Genomic DNA, 5,745 nt, shown 5'->3' with positions numbered 1-5,745 from the left:
TGCGGATGGGCGGGAATGGAGGGTAAAAACCGTTGGGATATTATTATAATGGAAAAGGGGCGTGGCACCGAACATGCAAACTGAAATTGTCATGTAGCTTATCTCTGGAACCGTCTACGCTAACGTCCTGAAATTTGACACAGCAACATATCGACTGCTGAGTGGAAGATCGACCTATCTCGGCAGCCAGTTCGAGAACGCCCTATCTCAGAAAATTTTTCAAGAACGCTTTATTTCAGAATTTTATTGAAAAACATCTTATCTCAGAATTTGGTTGAAGAACGCCCTATCTCAGAATTTGGTTCAAAAATGCCCTATCTAACTTCAAAATATATCGAAAATGTGCTCATATAGGGCGTTTTTGAATCGGCAGCTGAGATAGGGCATTTTTGAAAGGAATTCTGAAATAGGGTATTCTTCAAACAAATTCTGAAATATGGCATTCTTGAAAAGTTTTTTGAAATAGGGCGTTTTCGAACTGCCTGCCGAGATAGGTCGATCTTCCACTCAACAGTCTATATGTTGTCAATAGCGTACTTAAGGCGAAATATAGTACTTTTTGGAAAAGGGGGCGTGGCACCGCCCATACAAACTGAAATTCTCATATCGCTTATCTCTGGAACCACTTATGCTAACGTCCTGAAATTTGAACAGTTCTTTATGATATCAATAACGTACTTATGGCGAAAAGTGGTAGGTAATGGGAAAGGGGCGTGGCATCGTCCATATAAACTGAAATTCTCATATCGCTTATCTCTGGAACCACTTATGCCAACGTCCTGAAATTTGACACAACTATTTATGATATAACGTACTTGTCCCGAAAAGTGGTAGATAACTGAAATTCTCATATCGCTTATCTCTGGAACCACTTACGCTAACGTCCTGATATTTGACACAGCAACATATGTTGTCAATACCGTACTTAAGGCAAAAAGTGGTAGATTTCGGAAAAGGGGGCTTGGCACCGCCCATTAAAACTGAAATTCTCATATCGCTTATCTCTGGAACCACTTATGCCAACGTCCTGAAATTTGACACAGCTATTTATGATATAACGTACTTGTCGCGAAAAGTGGTAGATAACTGAAATTCTCATATCGCTTATCACTGGAACCGCCTATGCTAACGTCCCGAAATTTGACACAGAAACATACGTTGTCAATACCGTAGTTATGGCGAAAGAGGGACGTGGCACCGCTCACACAAACTGAAATGATCATATCGCTTTTCTCTGGAACCACTTATTATAAGGTAATGGAATTTTATACACCTACATTTATACACTTATAGAAGTGCTATAATCATTCTATTGGGAACCATTTTATTCCAGATTTTAAAATCGCAATGAATGATTGTTATTTCGTGCAAAAGTTTTTGGAAGGACCAGTGTGTTTTTCTTCCGATATTTGGCGCAGGGATAGAGATCTATCCTTAAAAATCATATTTATGATCAGATTTGTTTCACTTTTAGAACACATATTAGTAACAAAAAAATTTGGTGTAACTTGGTAGCCCAGTCGTGGGAAGAAAACCCGTGTGAAATCGCCGTTAGAGAAGGAAACATTATATTTTGTTGTAAACCTTCAAGATACTTTCTCAACCGTTAGCGGTGCTGATGAAAAAAAGAAGGAGTTTATGTAGATGTGGGCAATTTAGTTTTTAACCTCCAAGAGACTCTCAGACAAATATAATCGAAAAACATATTTACAATCTGAATTGGTAATGTTTGACATATTAGTCAGAGATGAACATCTCATCTGTACATACAAATACATATGTAAATCTTATATGTACATATATATAAAAATGTTGTGTTCGTATGTCACGGTCGTCAAAACTCGAGAACGGCTGAACCGATTTGAATAATTTTTTTTTTGTATTGTTCGGTATAATACCAGAACAAATGATATCGCAAAAAATTGGAGGGTTGCCACCTATTTGGAAAATTTTAAATCCAATTATATTGATAAAATTAATAAATTATTACAATATGGGTATCGAATTAAAGAGGTTTAAGAAAGATAACTGCCGGAAATATTTTTGACGAGGGTTGCCACCTATTTGAAAATTGTATCTCAGTCACATTGATAAAATAAATGAAATCTAGTCATGTGTGTGTCAAACTAAAGAGTTTTAAGAAGGCTTACAGCCGAAAACATGTTTGAAGAGGGTTGCCACCTGTTTGAAAATTTAACTAAAGTACATCGATAAAATAAATGAAATATTATAATATGGGTATCAAATTAAAGATGTTTAAGAAAGATATCTCTTGGAAATATTTTTGAGAAGGGTTGCCACCAATTTTAAAATTTTAACTCAGTTAAATTGATGAAGTAAATGAAATATTGCTTTGTGGGTATCAAACTAAAGAGCTTTAAGAAGGCTTACAGTCGAAAATATTTTGAAGGAGGGTTGCCACCTGCTAAAAAATTTAGCTCAATTTAATTGATAAACTAAATGATATATTACAATATAAATATCAAATTCAAGAGGTTTATGAAAGATAACTGCTGGAAATATTTTTGAGTAAAATTGCCACATCTTTGAAAATTTAAACTCAGTTATTTTGATAAAATATCTTCTATATATATAAAAATGTTGTGTTCGTATGTCACGGTCGTCAAAACTCGAGAACGGCTGAACCGATTTGAATTATTCTTTTTGTATTGTTCGGTATAATACCAGGATCATTTATATTACAAAAATTTGGAGAGTTGCCACCTATTTAAAAATTTTTAAATCCAGTTATATTGACAAGATAAATGAAATATTAGAATACGGGTATCAGATTAAAGAGGTTTAAGAAAGGTAACTGCCTGAAATATTTTTGAGGACGGTTGCCACATATTTGAAAATATTAACTCAGCTAAATTGATAAAATAAATGAAATATTGCAATATAAGTATAAAATTAAATAGGGTTAAATAAGATATTCGCTGGAATACTTTTAAAGAGGGTGCCACCTATTTGAAAATTTTAACTCAGTTAAATTGATAAAGTAAATGAAATATTGCAATGTGGGTATAAAATTAAATAGGGTTAAGAAAGATATCTGCTGGAATACTTTTGAGGAGGGTTGCCACCTGTTTGAAAATTCAACTCAACTTAAAGGTAAAATGAATGACCTATTACAATATAGGTATCAAATTAAAGAGGTCTAGGAAATATGAATGTTGGAAATATTTTTGAGTAGGGTTGCCACCTATTTGAAAATTTTAGTTCAGTTAAATTGATAAAATAAATGAAGTATTTCAATATGGGTATCAAACTTTAGATTTTTAAGAAGGCTTACAGCCGAAAATTTGTTTGAGGAGGGTTCTTATCTGTTTGAGAATGTAACTCAATGTAATTGATAAAATAAATAACTTATTATATAGGTGTCAAATTAAAGAGTTCTAGGAAATATGACTATTGGAGACATTTTTGAAGAGGATTTCCACCTATTTAAAAATCTTAACTCAGTTAAATTGATAAATAAATGCAATATTGCAATGAGGGTATACAATTAAATAGGTTTCAGAAAGATATCTGTTGGAAATATTTTTGAGAATGGCTGCCACCTATTGGAAAATTTTAACTCGGTTAAAGTGGTAAAATAAATGAAATATTGCCATGTGGGTATCAAACAAAATAGGTTTAAGAAAGATTACTCTTGAAAATATATTTAAAAATATCAACTCGGCTAAATTGATAAAATAAATGAAATATTGCAATGTGGGTATCTATACATATATAAATACGCCACAAGAAAATTTTGCAATCCCTTTTTTGAAGGCACCGTTCGCTCGATTTCAATGAAAGATACACCCATTTAAAGGACATAACTTCCTCTAATCCAAAGATGTTAATCCCGATACATAGGGGGCGTGGCATCTGACATATAGATTGAAATGTGAAAATCACTATATCTCTAAAACCAATTATGCTGGGGAACTGAAACTTAGCAAAGATGCATAGATTGTAAATACCCTACTTACGGTGAAAAAAGGTAGGTACTGGGAAATTGGGCGAGGCACTTCCCATACAAACTGAAATTTTTATATCGCCTATCTCTGGAACAGTTTAAGCTAACGTCCTGAAGTTTGACACAGCAACATATGTTGTCAATACCGTACTTACGGCGAAAAGTGATAGATTTTGGAAAAGGGGGCGTGGCGCCGGCCATACATACTGCAATTCTCATATCGCTTATATCTGGAACCGCTTATGCTGACGACCTGAAATTTGGCACAAAAACATATGTTATCGATACCGTACTTACGGCGAAAATTGGTCGAGTTTGGAAAAGGGGGCTTGGCACCTCCCATACAAACTGAAATTCTCCTATCGCTTTTCCCTGGAACCGCTTATGCCAACGTCCTGAAATTCGACACAACCACATATGCTAATATTACCGTACTTACGACGAAAAGTGGTACATTTTGGAAAAGGGGATGTGCCACACCCCATACAAACTGTAATTCTCATATCGCTTTTCTCTGGAACCGCTATGCTATTAATGCCGGTCTTACGGTGAAAAGTGGTAGATAATGGAAAAGGGCCGTGGCACCGCCTCATACAAACTGAAATTCTCATATCGCTTAACTCTGAAACTGCTAATGCCAACGTCCTGAAATTTGACACAGCCACATATGCTATCAATGCCGTACTTACGGTGAAAAGTGGTAGATAATGAAAAAGGGCCGTGGCACCGCCCCATACAAACTGAAATTCTCATATCGCTTACTTCTGAAACTGCTAATGCCAACGTCCTGAAATTTGACACAGCCACATATGCTATCAATATCGTACTTATGACGAAAAGGGGGCGAGGCACCTCCCATACAAGCTGAACTTCTCATTTCGCTTATCTCTGGAACCGCTTATGCTGACGTTCTGAAATTGTACGCAGCTGCATATGTTATCATTACCGATCTGAAATGCAATTTCCATATCGCTTATATCTGGAACCACTTATGATAAGGTAATGGAATTTGATACACCTACATCTATAATATAAAATGGCAAAAATCATTCAATTGGAACCATTTTCTATCAGATTTCTAAATCGCATTGAATGATTGTTGGATCGGTGTGTTTGTCTTCCGTTAGGTGGCGCAAGGATTGAGAGTAGAGATGGGCATGAGACTAAATATTAAGTCCCTATCCCGTCCATACCGAAATTCAATTTGTAAATTCCGAACCCGCTCATCCCGAAGTTTTTCAGAATTGTACCGCGGGCCCGGGAGAACCGAAATCTATCTCTAAAAAAATTCACAAGTCTTGCAAACTAATTTTAAATAAAATAAATTGTATGAAAGATCTGGCATCCTCCGATTATTTTGTTTTGCTTTGCTGTTCGTTTTCATCTCAATAAAACATAAAAAGGTCATTTTTCATACAAATTTTTTAAGGAAGATTTTCTTAATTTTCCGAGGTTGCTGTTTTATAGGGAGTACCGGGAGAGGATTTTGGTCGCTTTCAATATTGGTGATAAGAAAAATAAAAGTGTATGAAAAAATGTCGAATTTCGACAACTGGGCGATACTAGTCAAATTAAATAGGTTACAGAAAGATAACTGTTGGAAATATTTTTTTAAGGGTTGCCACCTATTTGAAAATTTTTACTCAATTAAATGATAAAATAAATGAAGTACTGCCAAGTGGGTCTCGAAACTAAAGAGTTTTAAGAAGGCTTACAGCAGAAAATATAATAATAATAATATCCCAACGGTTTTTACCCTCCATTCCCGCCCATCCGCA

The sequence above is a fragment of the Rhagoletis pomonella genome, unplaced genomic scaffold (genome assembly GCF_013731165.1).
Source record: "Rhagoletis pomonella isolate Grant_MI unplaced genomic scaffold, Rhpom_1.0 Rhpom_scaffold_00014, whole genome shotgun sequence".
Classification (NCBI taxonomy): Eukaryota; Metazoa; Arthropoda; class Insecta; order Diptera; family Tephritidae; genus Rhagoletis; species Rhagoletis pomonella.
Note: the sequence above shows the minus strand (reverse complement) of the source record.